Raw genomic sequence first — 15,914 nt, forward strand, 5'->3', positions numbered from 1 at the left:
CCATCGGAAGAATCCCAGAACATGTTCCAGTCTGTGATAGCAAAACAGTCCTGTAGTTTAGCATCTGCTTCATCTGACCACTTTTTTATAGACCGAGTCACTGGTGCTTTCTGCTTTAATTTCTGCTTGTAAGCAGGAATCAGGAGGATAGAGTTGTGGTCGGATTTACCAAATGGAGGGCGAGGGAGAGCTTTGTACGCGTTTCTGTGTGTGGAGTACAGGTGATCAAGATTTTTTTTCCCTGTGGTTGCACATTTAACATGTTGATAGAAATTTGGTAGAACTGATTTAAGTTTCCCTGCATTAAAGTCTCCGGCCACTAGGAGCGCCGCCTCTGGGTGAGTGGTTTCCTGTTTGCTTATTTCCTTATACAGCTGACTGAGTGCGGTCTTAGTGCCAGCATCTGTCTGTGGTGGTAAATAAACAGCCATGAAAGTATAGCTGAAAACTCTCTAGACACGTAGTGTGGCATACAATTTATCACAATATACTCTACTTCAGGCGAGCAAAATCTAGAGACTTCCTTAGATTTAGTGCACCAGCTGTTGTTTACAAATATACACAGACCGCCCCCCCCTCTTCTTACCGGAGTGTGCTGTTCTATCTTGCCGGTGCAGTGTATTTCCCGCTAGCTGAATATCCATGTCGTCATTCAGCCATGATTCCGTGAAACATAGGATATTACAGTTTTTGATGTCCCGTTGGTAGGATATTCGTGATCGTACCTCGTCTAATTTATTCTCCAATGATTGCACATTGCGAGTAGTATTGACGGTAATGGCAGCTTTCCCATTCGCCTTCTCCAGGTCCTGACCAGGCATCCGGCTCTTTGTCCTCTGTACCTGCGTCGCTTCCTCTTGCAAATAACGGGGATGTCGGCCCTGCTGGGTGTTTGGAGAATGTCTTGTGCGTCTTGTTTGTTGAAGAAAAAATCTTTGTCTAATCCGAGGTGAGTGATCGCTGTCCTGATATCCAGAAGCTCTTTTTTTGCCGTAAGATACGGTTACAGAAACATTATGTACAAAATAAGTTACAAATAACGCGAAAAAACCCACATAGTAGCACAATTGGTTGGGCGCCCGTAAAACTACTGCCATTCCTTCCGGTGCCATTTTAACAGAACTTCCAACTTCAACTGTTCATACACGTACCCACATATATATAAACATGTATACATATGCACATATACATACAAATACACATACATATATACATATATTTTTTAAATATATTTTCCTTTATTAATCCCAGCAAACCCTACCGCCCCTCCCCCAATTGGAGTAAACTAATAAACAACAACACTTAGGCTTCTACTTCCAGCTTATACATACTATATGCATTTTGCAGACACAGTCTATTTTACAATAGTTATATTTTGTTTGTTTTTAGTCCTGGCATTCCTCTATTTCTGATGTCCATCCAGTTTGATTTCTAATTGCCATATATTTGTAACTGTGCTATTTCACAAAGGTTCTGAACCTATATACATTTTACAGACCCCGTATGTTTTACATTCGTTATCTTGTTGTTATTAGTCTCACCCTTCAGCTCCATTCAACCTCTCCCGTCTATCTCTTAACACCATCCATATTGGATTTCTATTTGCCAAATATTTTTCATCTGTGCTGTGATGCTTCACAAAAGTACTGAACCTTTCTATTCTCATAGTTTCTACAGATTGTAAATTAAAGATAAATTTTTTTTGCTAAAATAATTATTATATTATTGATTGATTGACTATGACTTTTCCAATCACCCAGTACTGCTATCTGCAGCGTTAGCTCTAGGTAAATGTTACAATTCTTCAGCCATTCCTGGACCTGAGACCAACAAGCTACATATGGATCTAATGACCCTATCTCCTCACAGAAAAATCTGCAGAGCTGGGAAGATTGTATCCCCCTTATATATAACATTCTATTGGTTGCAAGAATGTTTTATAATAATTTAAATTGAAAAATGCTAAGTTTTAAATCCGGCGTCGTTTTGCGTGTCAATTCATAAACAATGTGCCATGGAATCGGTACATTGAAAATCTCTTCCCAACTATTTTGCAATTTATATGGCACAGCTGTCAATTTTTTGGTCCTTAAATGAAACTGGTATATATTTTTACTTATCACAATTATCTTTAACCAATTTTGGTCTTTAATGCTGGGCTGACAGACAAGTTCCTTACTTTTCCCCCTTTCCACTTGCCTCTTCCATTTTTGCGGTAATGCTGCAATTAGTTGGTTCTAATTTTAGGTAGAGCAGACATTTCCATATGTGTTTCTTAGCTGCATGTGTGACATAACTCCACCAGTCCTATTTATGATATCATTTACAAAGATTATACTTTTTTTTTGTTATCGAGAAAGTTTTTTTAATCAAATTACTATATTTGAGTTCAACCACAATATTTGTTGTATTATTTGTTCTGTCTTTTCAGGGGAATTAAACTAAAATTGAAACCAACTTCCTGAGGCTTGTTAAAAGAATAACGATATTTTGGAGATTATTTCATTTTCAAATAACCTAAAGTGAGAGGTTGTGATCTGAATAAAGGGTAAAAGGCCATTCTTGAACATGAGGTGAGACATCTTACTAATTTACTAGAGAACCAGTTCAGATTTAAGTTTAACTTTTGTATGACTGATGCCTTTGGTGAGAGGTCTAATGCTTTAATATTTAATAATTTCTGCCGTCTGAATTCATATTCATTATATTCATTATATAAATTGGCCCTTTTAATTTTGTCTGGCATGCCATTACAAATACAATTGAATATTATTTTGTTTATATAATTTTAAAAAACAGGTCACTGGGTGTAGGCAAAACCATAAGCAAATAGGTAAACTGTGATATGACTAAAGATTTAATCAGTGTGATTTTTCCACAAATAAACAGGTATTGTCACGACACTGACGGATGGCGCTCGGCGGTCATCGTCGCCGGCCTACTAGCTGCCATCGATCCTGTTTCACTTTCTGTTGGTTAGGTCTAGGTTAGGCACGCACCTGTTTTGTTTTAGTTATTAGTGGGGGGGGGGGGGTGGTATTTAGTCTAGCTAGGTAGATTTGTGTTTTGTGCGTGATTGTTCTATGTCAGGACTGTGGTAGTTAGAGGAATGAGTGTTTTCCCTCTGCCTGTGTTTTTTGTTTACCGCAGAGGTTTTTGTGGGATGCGTCCCTGCTTAGTATTCAGCTGGGGGTTTTGGAGCGTGTGTTTGTATTGCGCCCTGCCCTACCGTGTTTGGACTTATTTATTAAAAGTGTGTTCACGGATTTTCTGTCTCTTGCTTCCTTGAGCCACTGTTGACAGAATCTCGCACCCATCTAATGGAGTCAGCAGGAGCTTCAGCGCCAGCCCCGTCCATGGAGGAAAGAGCTGCCCAACACTCCACCCTGCTCCACCGTCTGGGCACCGCCATGGACCAGGTGTTGGCGCGCATGGAGAGTTGGGACCGAAGCGCTCTCGGCCCCACTAACGCGGCGGTTCAACAGCCTGTGCCCCAACCAGCACCCATAGCACCCAGTACCAATGGGGTGAAACTCGCCCCCCCAGGGAGTACAATGGGACGGCCGCTGGGTGTAAGGGCTTCCTACTCCAGTTGGAGTTATACCTGGCGACCGTTCGTCCCCCTCCCTCAGGGGAGGAGAGTGTTAGCGTCCTCGTCTCGTGTCTCACGGGTAGAGCCCTGGTATGGGCCAAAGCCGTGTGAGACAGTCCGGACTCAGCCAGGGACAACTACCCGGAGTTCACCCGCCATTTCCGGGCAGTGTTCGATCATCCCCCGGAGGGGAGAGCGGCGGGTGAGCGGCTATTTCACCTGAGACAAGAGACCAGGAGCGCGCAAGACTTTGCTCTAGAGTTCCGGACCCTGGCCGTGGAATGAGAGGGCCCTTATAGATTACTACCGGTGTAGTCTGAGGGAGGACGTCCGCCGGGAGTTAGCCTGTCGGGACACGACCATCACCCTGGAGCAGCTGATTGACCTGTACATCCGACTGGACAATCTGCTGGCCGCCCGCGGGCGTCCGAACCGGGCCCTGCTCATTCCACCTTCCAGCCCTCCTGCTCCCACCCCTATGGAAATAGGGGGGGCTGCAGCCAGGAAGACTGGAGGGGGAGTCCGCTCCTGCACCTCCTGTGGTCGCAGAGGGCACACTGTGGACCGGTGCTGGAGAAGCTCAGTCCAGAAGGCAGGCAGAGCACTCCTTTGACATCTCAGGTGAGTCAGCACCAGCCTCACCCAGAGCCCCCTGTCAGTCACATGTATGCGTTAGTGTCCTTTCCTTGTTTTTCTCCTCACTCCTGGCTTAAGGCGCTAGTCGATTCAGGCGCGGCAGGGAGTTTTATGGACCGTGGGGTCGCTGCTAAGTTAGGGATTCCCCTGGTCCAGTTGGACCAACCCTTCCCCGTGCACGCCTTAGACAGTCGACCACTAGGTTCAGGGCTGGTCAGGGAGGTCACTGTGCCACTGGTCATGGTAATGCGGGGAGGTCATGAGGAGAGTATCAGTCTCTTCCTCATTGATTCCCCGGCGTTTCAAGTGGTTCTAGGGATCCCCTGGCTAGCCACTCACAACCCTAAGATTTTGTGGAGACAGAGGGCTCTTAAGGGGTGGTCAAAGGAGTGCTCGGGCAGATGCATAGGAGTTTCCGTCGGTGCGACTACGGTGGAGAGTCCAGACCATGTCTCTACCATGCACATTCCCTCAGAGTATGCCGATTTGGCTATCGCCTTCAGTAAGACGAAGGCGACCCAATTACCACCTCATCGACGAGGAGACCGTGCGATAAACCTCCAGTTGGGCGCTGCACTTCCCCGTAATCACGTGTATCCCCTGTCTCAGGAGGAGACAGTGGCTATGGAAACATACGTCACTGAGTCTTTGAGGCAGGGATACATTCGGCCATTCAACTCACCCATCTCCTCGAGCTTCTTTTTTGTGAAGAAGAAGGAGGGAGGTCTGCGCCCGTGCATTGACTATAGAGGTCTAAATTCTATCACGGTGGGTTTCAGTTACCCACTACCTCTCATCGCCACGGCGGTGGAGTCATTTCACGGGGCGCGCTTCTTCACGAAATTGGATCTCAGGAGTGCGTATAATTTGGTGCATATCCGAGGAGGGGACGAGTGGAAAACTGCATTTAGTACCACATCTGGCCATTATGAGTACCTCGTCATGCCGTTTGGGTTTAACCTCTCTAGGGTCGGCGGGACGAAATCGTCCCACCTACTCAACAGCCAGTTGAATCCCGTGGCGCGTTATTCAAATACCTTAGAAATGCTATTACTTCAATTTCTCAAACATATGACTATTTTACAAAATTTTAAAGACAAGACTCTCGTTAATCTAACCACACTGTCCGATTTCAAAAAGGCTTTACAACGAAAGCAAAACATTAGGTTATGTCAGCAGAGTACCCAGCCAGAAATAATCAGACACCCATTTTTCAAGCTAGCATCTAATGTCACATAATCCCAAACCACAGCTAAATGCAGCACTAACCTTTGATGATCTTCATCAGATGACAACCCTAGGACATTATGTTATCCTCTCTAGGGTAGGTGGCACCAAATCGTCCCACCTACGTAACAGCCAGTGTAATCCCGTGGCGCGTTATTCAAAAACCTCAAAAATGCAAAAACTTCAATTTTTCAAACATATGACTATTTTACACCATTTTAAAGACAAGACTCTCGTTAATCTAACCACACTGTCCGATTTCAAAAAGGCTTTACAACGAAAGCAAAACATTAGATTATGTCAGCAGAGTACCCAGACAGAAATAATCAGACACCCATTTTTCAAGCTAGCATATAATGTCACATAAACCCAAACCACAGCTAAATGCAGCACTAACCTTTGATGATCTTCATCAGATGACAACCCTAGGACATTATGTTATACAATACATGCATGTTTTGTTCAATCAAGTTCATATTTATATCAAAAACCAGCTTTTTACATTAGCATGTGACGTTCAGAACTAGCATACCCCCCGCAAACTTCCGGCGAATTCACTAACAATTTACTAAATTACTCACGATAAACGTTCACAAAAAGCATAACAATTATTTTAAGAATTATAGATACAGAACTCCTCTATGCACTCGATATGTTCGATTTTAAAATAGCTTTTCGGTGAAAGCACATTTGGCAATATTCTCAGTAGATAGCCCGGCATCACAGGGCTAGCTATTTAGACACCCAGCAAATTTAGCACTCACCAAAGTCAGATTTACTATAAGAAAAATGTTATTACCTTTGCTGTCTTCGTCAGAATGCACTCCCAGGACTTCTACTTCAAAAACAAATGTTGGTTTGGTTCAAAATAATTCATAGTTATATCCAAACAGCGGCGTTTTGTTCGTGCGTTCGAGACACTATCCGAAAGGGTAAATAAGGGTGACCAGCATGGCGCAATTCGTGACAAAAAAATTCTAAATATTCCATTACCGTACTTCAAAGCATGTCAACCGCTGTTTAAAATAAATGTTTATGCCATTTTTCTCATAAAAAAGCGATAATATTCCGACCGGGAATCTGCGTTTAGGTAAACAGACGAAAGAAAATAAAGCATGGGGTCCACTCGGGCACGCGCCTAAGCCCATAGTACTCTGATCGGCCACTTGCCAAAAGCGATAATGTGTTTCAGCCAGAGGCTGCCTTGATATCGTTCAGCTTTTTCCCGGGCTCTGAGAGCCTATGGGAGCCGTAGGAAGTGTCACGTTAGAGCAAAGATCCTCAGTCTTCAATAAAAAGAGCCAAGATGAAACACAACTTGTCAGACAGGCCACTTCCTGCATGGAATCTTCTCAGGTTTTGGCCTGCCATTTGAGTTCTGTTATACTCACAGACACCATTCAAACAGTTTTAGAAACGTTAGGGTGTTTTCTATACAAAGCCAATAATTATATGCATATTCTAGTTACTGGGCAGGAGTAGTAACCAGATTAAATCGGGTACGTTTTTTATCCGGCCGTGTCAATACTGCCCCCTAGCCCTAACAGGTTAAACAATACATGCATGTTTTGTTCAATCAAGTTCTTATTTATATCAAAAACCAGCTTTTTACATTAGCATGTGACGTTCAGAACTAGCATACCCCCCGCAAACTTCCGGTGAATTTACTAAATTACTCACGATAAACGTTCACAAAAAACATAACAATTATTTTAAGAATTATAGATACAGAACTCCTCTATGCACTCGCTATGTCCGATTTTAAAATAGCTATTAAGAGACCCACCAAGTTTAGCACTCACCAAAATCAGATTTACTATAAGAAAAATGTTATTACCTTTGCTGTCTTCGTCAGAATGCACTCCCAGGACGTCTACTTCAATAACAAATGTTGGTTTGGTTCAAAATAATCCATAGTTATGTTCAAATATCCTCTGTTTTGTTCGTGCGTTCAAGACACTATCCGAATGGTAAAGAAGGGTGACGCGCACGATGCATTTCTTGACAAAAAAAATTCTAAATATTCCATTATCGTACTTCGAAGCATGTCAACCGCTGTTTAAAATCAATTTTTATGCAATTTTTCTCGTAAAAAAAAGATAATATTCCGACCGGGAATCTGTGTTTAGGTTCAAAGACGAAAGAAAATAAAAACATGGGGTCGACTCGTGCACGCGCCTCAGCCCATTGTCCTTTGATAGAGCACTTGCCAAAAGCGCTAATGTTTTTCAGCCAGTGGCTGGAATTACATCATTCAGCTTTTTCCCGCCTTCTGAGAGCCTATGGGAGCCGTAGGAAGTGTTACGTTACAGAAAAGATCCTCAGTCTTCAATAAACAGAGTCAAGAAGCTCAAGGAATGGTCAGAGAGGGCACTTCCTGTACAGAATCTTCTCAGGTTTTTGCCTGCCATATGAGTTCTGTTATACTCACAGACACCATTCAAACAGTTTTAGAAACTTTAGGGGTTTTCTATCCAAAGCCAATAATTATATGCATATTCTAGTTTCTGGGCAGTAGTAATAACCAGATTAAATCGGGTACGTTTTTTATCCGGCCGTGTAACTACTGCCCCCTACCCCCAACAGGTTAAGAATGCTCCCGCAGTCTTCCAATCCTTTGTGGAGGATTTTGTGGGCTGTGTCTCTGCTTAGTATTCAGCTGGGGGTTTTGGAGCGTGTGTTTGTATTGCGCCCTGCCCTACCGTGTTTGGACTTTGTGAATATTTATTAAAAGTGTGTTCACATATTTTCTGTCTCCTGCGCTTGACTCTGTCTCTCCTGCTTCCTTGAGCCACCGTTGACAGGTATTTTCCTTTTCATGGTAGCAAGATTTTATCTGATTTTGTTAACTTTCGATAAAAATGTATTCGAGTGAGATTATTTATTTATTTTGGGATATGTATAACGAGTATGTTCACATCTCCGTCAGACCATTTTATTGGTAAACTACATGATAATGTAAAAGCTGTATTTTTTTGTGATCCAACACTTATCATAATCAGATTTTAATCCAGAGGTTAGAAAAAGTATCTTGATCGTCTTGGCGCTGACGGAAACATGGATTACCACAGAAAACACTGCTACTCCTACTGCTCTCTCCTCGTCTGACCACGTGTTCTCGCACACCCCGACAGCATCTGGTCAGCGGGGTGGTGGCACTGGAATCCTCATCTCTCCCAAGTCGACATTCTCTCTTTCTCCCCTGACCCATCTGTCTATCTCCTCCTTTGAATTCCATGCTGTCACAATCACTAGCCCATTCAAGCTTAACATCCTTACCATTTATCGCCCTCCAGGTTCCCTTGGAGAGTTCATCAATGAGCATGACGCCTTGATAAGTTCCTTTCCTGAGGATGGCTCACCCCTCACAGTTCTGGGTGACTTTAACCTTTTTGGGCTAGGGGGCAGTATTGAGAATTTTGGAAAAAATATGTGCCCATTTTTAACTGCCTCCTACACCAACTCAGAAGCTAGAATATGCATATTATTGTTCAGGTTTGGATAGAAAACACCCTAAAGTTTCTAAAACTGTTTGAATGGTGTCTGTGAGTATAACAAAACTCCTATGGCAGGCAAAAACCTGACAAGGTTTCATGCAGGAAGTGGCCTGTCTGACAAGGAGTCGTGCATCTTGCATCTGTTTATTGAAGAGTAAGGATCTTAGCTGTAACGTGACAATTCCCAGGGCTCCAATAGGCTCTCAGAACCCGGGAAAAACCTGAACGATGACGAGGCAGCCTCTGGCTGAAACAGATTATCGCCTTATCCAAGTGGCCGATCAGAGGACCATTGAATGAGGCGCGTGCACGATTCGCCCCCGTGGAGAAATTTCATTCGGCTGTTTAGCTTATTGCAGATTCCCGGTCGGAATATTATCGCTTTTCTACGAGATAAATGGCATAAAAATTGGTTTTAAACAGCGGTTGACATGCTTCGAAGTACGGTAATGGAATATTTAGACATTTTTTGTCACGCCATGCGCCATGCGCACGACCGTTATTTACCATTCGTATAGTGTCTAGAACGCACGAACAAAACAGAGGATATTTGGATATAACGATGGATTATTTGGGACCAAACCTACATTTGTTATTGAAGTAGAAGTCCTGGGAGTGCATTCTGACGAAGAACAGGAAAGGTAAGAACATTTTTCTTTGCCGGGTGTCTAAATAGCTAGCCGTGATGGCTGGGCTATGTACTTAGAATATTGAAAAATGTGCTTCATCCGAAAAGCTATTTTAAAATCGGACATATCGAGTGCATAGAGGAGTAATGTATCTATAATTCTTAAAATAATTGTTATGCTTTTTGTGAACGTTTATCGTGAGTAATTTAGCAAACTGTTAGTCAATTCCCCGGAAGTTTGCGGGGGGTATGCTTTTTCTGAACGTCACATGCTAATGTAAAAAGCTGTTTTTTGATATAAATATGAACTTGATTGAACAGACATGCATGTATTGTATAACATAATGTCCTAGGTGTGTCATCTGATGAAGATCATAAAAGGTTAGTGCTGCATTTAGCTGTGGTTTGGGTTTTTGTGACATTATATGCTAGCTTGAAAAATGGGTGTCTGATTATTTCTGGCTGGGCACTCTCCTGACATAATCTAATGTTTTGCTTTCGTTGTAAAGCCTTTTTGAAATCGGACAGTGTGGTTAGATTAAGGAGAGTCTTGTCTTTAAATAGCTGTAAAATAGTCATATGTTTGAGAAATTGAAGTAATAGTATTTCAAACGATTCAAAAATCGCGCCACTGAATTCAGGTGGCTGTTACGTAGGTGGGACGAATTCGTCCCGCCTTGCCCATAGAGGTTAACCTCCCTACGTCTACCTTTGACTCATTTCTCTCTGCCTCCTTCTTTCCACTACTCTCCTCTTTTGACCTCACCCTCTCACAGTCCCCCCCTACTCACAAGGCAGGCAATACGCTTGACCTCATCTTCACTAGATGCTGTTCTTCTACTAATCTCACTGCAACTCCCCTCCAAGTCTCCGATCACTACCTTGTATCCTTTTCCCTCTCGCTCTCCTCCAACACTACTCACTCTGCCCCTACTCAGATGGTATTGCGCCGTCGCAACCTTCGCTCTCTCTCTCCTGCTACTCTCTCCTCTTCCATCCTATCATCTCTTCCCTCTGCTCAAACCTTCTCCAACCAATCTCCTGATTCTGCCTCCTCAACCCTCCTCTCCTCCCTTTCTGCATCCTTTGACTCTCTCTGTCCCCTATCCTCCCGACCGGCTCGGTCCTCCCCTCCTGCTCCGTGGCTTGACGACTCATTGCGAGCTCACAGAACAGGGCTCCGGGAGGCCGAGCGGAAATGGAGGAAAACTAGCCTCCCTGCGGACCTGGCATCTTTTCACTCCCTCCTCTCTACATTTTCCTCCTCTGTTTCTGCTGCTAAAGCCACTTTCTACCACTCTAACTTCCAAGCATCTGCCTCTAACCCTAGGAAGCTCTTTGCCACCTTCTCCTCCCTCCTGAATCCTCCTCCCCCCCTCCTCCCTCTCTGCGGATGACTTCGTCAACCATTTTGAAAAGAAGGTCGACGACATCCGATCCTCGTTTGTTAAGTCAAACGACACCGCTGGTCCTGCTCACATTGCCCTACCCTATGCTTTGACCTCTTTCTCCCCTCTCTCTCCAGATGAAATCTTGCGTCTTGTGACGGCCGGCCGCCCAACAACCTGCCCGCTTGACCCTATCCCCTCCTCTCTTCTCCAGACCATTTCCGGAGACCTTCTCCCTTACCCCCCCATCTCTCATCAACTCATCCTTGACCGCTGGCTACGTCCCTTCCGTCTTCAAGAGAGCGAGAGTTGCACCCCTTCTCAAAAAACCTACACTCGATCCCTCCGTTGTCAACAACTACAGACCAGTATCCCTTCTTTCTTTTCTCTCCAAAACTCTTGAACGTGCTGTCCTTGGCCAGCTCTCCTGCTATCTCTCTCAGAATGACCTTCTTGATCCAAATCAGTCAGGTTTCAAGGCTGGTCATTCAACTGAGACTGCTCTTCTCTGTGTCACAGAGGCTCTCCGCACTGCTAAAGCTAACTCTCTCTCTTCTGCTCTCATCCTTCTAGACCTATCTGCTGCCTTTGATACTGTGAACCATCAGATACTCCTCTCCACCCTCTCCGAGTTGGGTATCTCCGGCGCGGCTCACTCTTGGATTGCGTCCTACCTGACAGGTCGCTCCTACCAGGTGGCGTGGCGAGAATCTGTCTCCGCACCACGTGCTCTCACCACTGGTGTCCCCCAAGGCTCAGTTCTAGGCCCTCTCCTATTCTCGCTATACACCAAGTCACTTGGCTCTGTCATATCCTCACATGGTCTCTCCTATCATTGCTACGCAGACAACACACAATTAATCTTCTCCTTTCCCCCTTCTGATAACCAGGTGGCGAATCGCATCTCTGCATGTCTGGCAGACATATCAGTGTGGATGACGGATCACCACCTCAAGCTGAACCTCGGCAAGACGGAGCTGCTCTTCCTCCCGGGGAAGGACTGCCCTTTCCATGATCTCACCATCATGGTGGACAACTCCATTGTGTCCTCCTCCCAGAGTGCTAAGAGCCTCGGCGTGACCCTGGACAACACCCTGTCGTTCTCCGCTAACATCAAGGCGGTGACCCGATCCTGTAGGTTCATGCTATACAACAATCGCAGAGTACGACCCTGCCTTACACAGGAAGCGGCACAGGTCCTAATCCAGGCACTTGTCATCTCCCATCTGGATTACTGCAACTCCCTGTTGGCAGGGCTCCCTGCCTGTGCCATTAAACCCCTACAACTCATCCAGAACGCCACAGCCCGTCTGGTGTTCAACCTTCCCAAGTTCTCTCACGTCACCCCGTCCTCCGCACACTCCACTGGCTTCCAGTTGAAGCTCGCATCTGCTACAAGACCATGGTGCTTGCCTACGGAGCTGTGAGGGGAACGGCACCTCCGTACGTTCAGGCTCTGATCAGGCCCTACACCCAAACAAGGGCACTGCGTTCATCCACCTCTGGCCTGCTGGCCCCCCTACGTCTGCGGAAGCACAGTTCCCACTCAGCCCAGTCAAAACTGTTCACTGCTCTGGCACCCCAATGGTGGAACAAGCTCCCTCACGACGCCAGGACAGCGTAGTCCATCACCACCTTCCGTAGACACCTGAAACCCCACCTCTTTAAGGAATACCTGGGATAGGATATAGTAATCCTTCTAACCCCCCCCCCCAAAAAAAAGATATAGATGTACTATTGTAAAGTGGTTGTTCCACTGGATATCATAAGGTGAATGCACCAATTTGTAAGTCGCTCTGGATAAGAGCGTCTGCTAAATGACGTAAATGTAAAATGTAAAATGTATTTGGCCGTAGAGGGATTCTAATTGTGGATTTAAAAGAAAATATGAATCATCAGCGTACAATGACACCTTTGTTTTTTAAACCCTGGATTTCTAATCCCTTAATATTATTGTTGGATCTAATTTTAACTGCTAACGTTTCGATGGCAATAATAAATAGATATGCCGATAGTGGACAACATTGTTTTACTCCTCTTGTCTATTTAAAACTTTCTGAGATGTAGCCATTATTTACTATTTTACGCCTAGGGTTACTATACATAACTTTAATCCATTTTAGATGATATTCTCAAAACATTTAAATATTCCAGGCATTTATATATAAACTGCAGTCGTACTTTATCAAAGGCCTTTTCAAAAAGTCAAAAGTCAGCTATGAAGACCAGGCCTGGATTCCCAGATATTTCATAGTGTTCTATTGTTTCCAGTACTTGTCTCATATTATCTCCAACGTATCATCCATGTAAAAAACCTGTCTATGCGCTAAGCAATTAGCTAGACATTTTTCATCTCAACACTGAAGTGTAAGAGGCCTCCAATTTTTTAAATGGAGTGGATCTTTATATTTACCTCTTGGATCCTGTTACAGTAATAATTAATAATAATAATGAAATCAGACCTTCTTGTTGGGCTTTCTTTACAGCACTTGACCATATGACAACACAATAATCAAGATAAGATCAAACTAGAGCCTGCAGGACTTTCTTTGTGGAGTGAGGTGTCAAAGAAACTGAGCACCTCTTTATTACGGACTGACATTTCCCCATCTTTACAACCGTTGAATCTATATGTTTTGATCATGACAGTTTACAATCTAAGGTGACACCAAGTAATTTAGTCTCCTCAACTTGTTCAACAGCCACACCATTCATTACCAGATTCAGCTGAGGTCTAGAACTTACTGAATGGTTCGTACCAAATACAATGCTCTTAGTTTTAGAGATGTTCAGGACCAGTTTATTGCTGGCCACCCATTCAAAAACAGACTGTAACTCTTTGTTAACCTCTCTTGGGTAGGGGGCAGTATTTTGACGTCAGGATGAAAAGTGTGCCCAAAGTAAACTGCCTGTCACTCAGGCCCAGAAGCTAGGATATGCATAGAAAACACTCTAAAGTTTCTAAAACTGTTAAAATTATGTCTGTGAGTATAACAGAACTGATATGGCAGGCGAAACCCCGAGGACAAACCATCCCCCCCCAAAAGAAAATTCAGCCTACCATTATTTTCAATGGCTTTCACTTTTATTATAAGGCCAAGTCCTCCCAGATTGCAGTTCCTAGGGCTTCCACTAGATGTCAACAGTCTTTAGAAAGAGTTTCAGACTGGTTTTTGGAAAAATGACCCAGAAATTGTAGTTTTTGTAGATGGCTCCCATTTTGGCTGTAGTGTTTCCAAGCGCGTGGAAGAGAGTGCGTTCTTTTGTATTTTTCTCTGGTAAAGACAATAATGATTCTCCATCTTAAATTTGATCGTTTATTTACTTATTAGGGTACCTAAGGTTTGATTATAAATGTTGTTTGACTTGTTTGGAAAAGTTTATTAGTAACGTTTGGGATTCATTTTGTATGCATTTTGATGGAGGGAAACTGGGTGGATTATTGACTGAAGCGCGCCAGCTAAACTGAGTTTTTATGGATATAAAGAAGGACATTATCGAACAAAAGGACCATTTGTGATGTAACTAGGACCTTTTGGAGTGCCAACAGAAGAAGATCATCAAAGGTAAAGCATTTTTTATATCGCTATTTCTGACTTTCGTGTCACACCTGCCAGGTTGAAATATGTTTTTAATTTGTTTGTATTTGGGGCGCTGTCCTCAGGTAATCGCATGGTTTGCTTTCGCAGTAAAGCCTTTTTAAAATCTGACTGAGTGGCTGGATTAACAAGAAGTTAAGCTTTATTTTGATGTATTACACTTGTGATTTTATGAAAGTTAAATATTTATACTACTGTCATTTGAATTTCGCGCTCTGCAATTTCACCGGATGTTGGCCTGCCCATAAGAAGTTAAGGGTTTCAGTGACTTCGTAAGCTGTGGTTGCTGATGAGTAAATGGTTGAATCATCAGCAGACATGAACACTCATGCTTGGTTTACTGCCAGTGGCAGGTCATTAGTAAAACTAGAAAAGAGTAGAGGGCCTAGAGAGCTGCCCTACTGTACACCACACTTTACATGTTTGACATTACATAAGTTTCCATTAAAGAAAACCCTCTGTTCTATTAGATAGATAGCTCTGAATCCACAGTATGGCAGAGGTTTCATCTCCTTCCAGACTCATATTAAACATCTCCAATCCAAAATGAAATCTAGAATCGGCTTCCTATTTTGTAACAAAACCTCCTTCACTCACGCCAACATACCCTCATAAAACTGACTATCCTACCGATCCTCGACTTCGGCGATGTCATTTACAAAATAGCATCCAATACTCTACTCAGCAAACTGGATGCAGTCTATCACAGTGCCATTCATTTTGTCACCAAAGCCCCTTATACCACTCACCACTGCGACCTGTATACGCTTGTCGGCTGGCCCTCGTTACATATTCATCGCTAGACCCACTGGCTCCAGGTCATCTATAAGTTTATGCTAGGTAAAGCTCCGCCTTACCTCAGCTCACTGGTCACGATAACAACACCCACCTGTAGCAGGCGCTCCAGCAAGTATATCTCACTGGTCATCCCCAAAGCCAACACCTCGTTTGGCTGCCTTTCCTTCCAGTTCTCTGCTGCCAATCACTGGAACGAATTGCAAAAATCACTGAAGCTGGAGACTTACATATCCCTCACCAACTTTAAACATCAGCTATCTGAGCAGCTAACCGATCGCTGCAGCTGTACATAGCCGATCTGTAAATAGCCCACCCAATCTACCTACCTCATCCCCATATTGTTTTAATTTACTTTTCTGTTCTTTTGCACACCAGTATTTCTACTTTCACATCGTCATCTGCTATTTATCACTCCAGTGTTCATTTGCTAAACTGTAATTACTTCGCTACTATGGCCTATTTATTGCCTTACGCCATTTGCACACACTGTATATAGACTTTTTTTCTATTGTGTTATTGACTGTACGCTTGTTTATTCCATGTGTAACT

This window comes from Salmo salar, chromosome ssa03 (assembly GCF_905237065.1).
Source record: "Salmo salar chromosome ssa03, Ssal_v3.1, whole genome shotgun sequence".
Classification (NCBI taxonomy): Eukaryota; Metazoa; Chordata; class Actinopteri; order Salmoniformes; family Salmonidae; genus Salmo; species Salmo salar.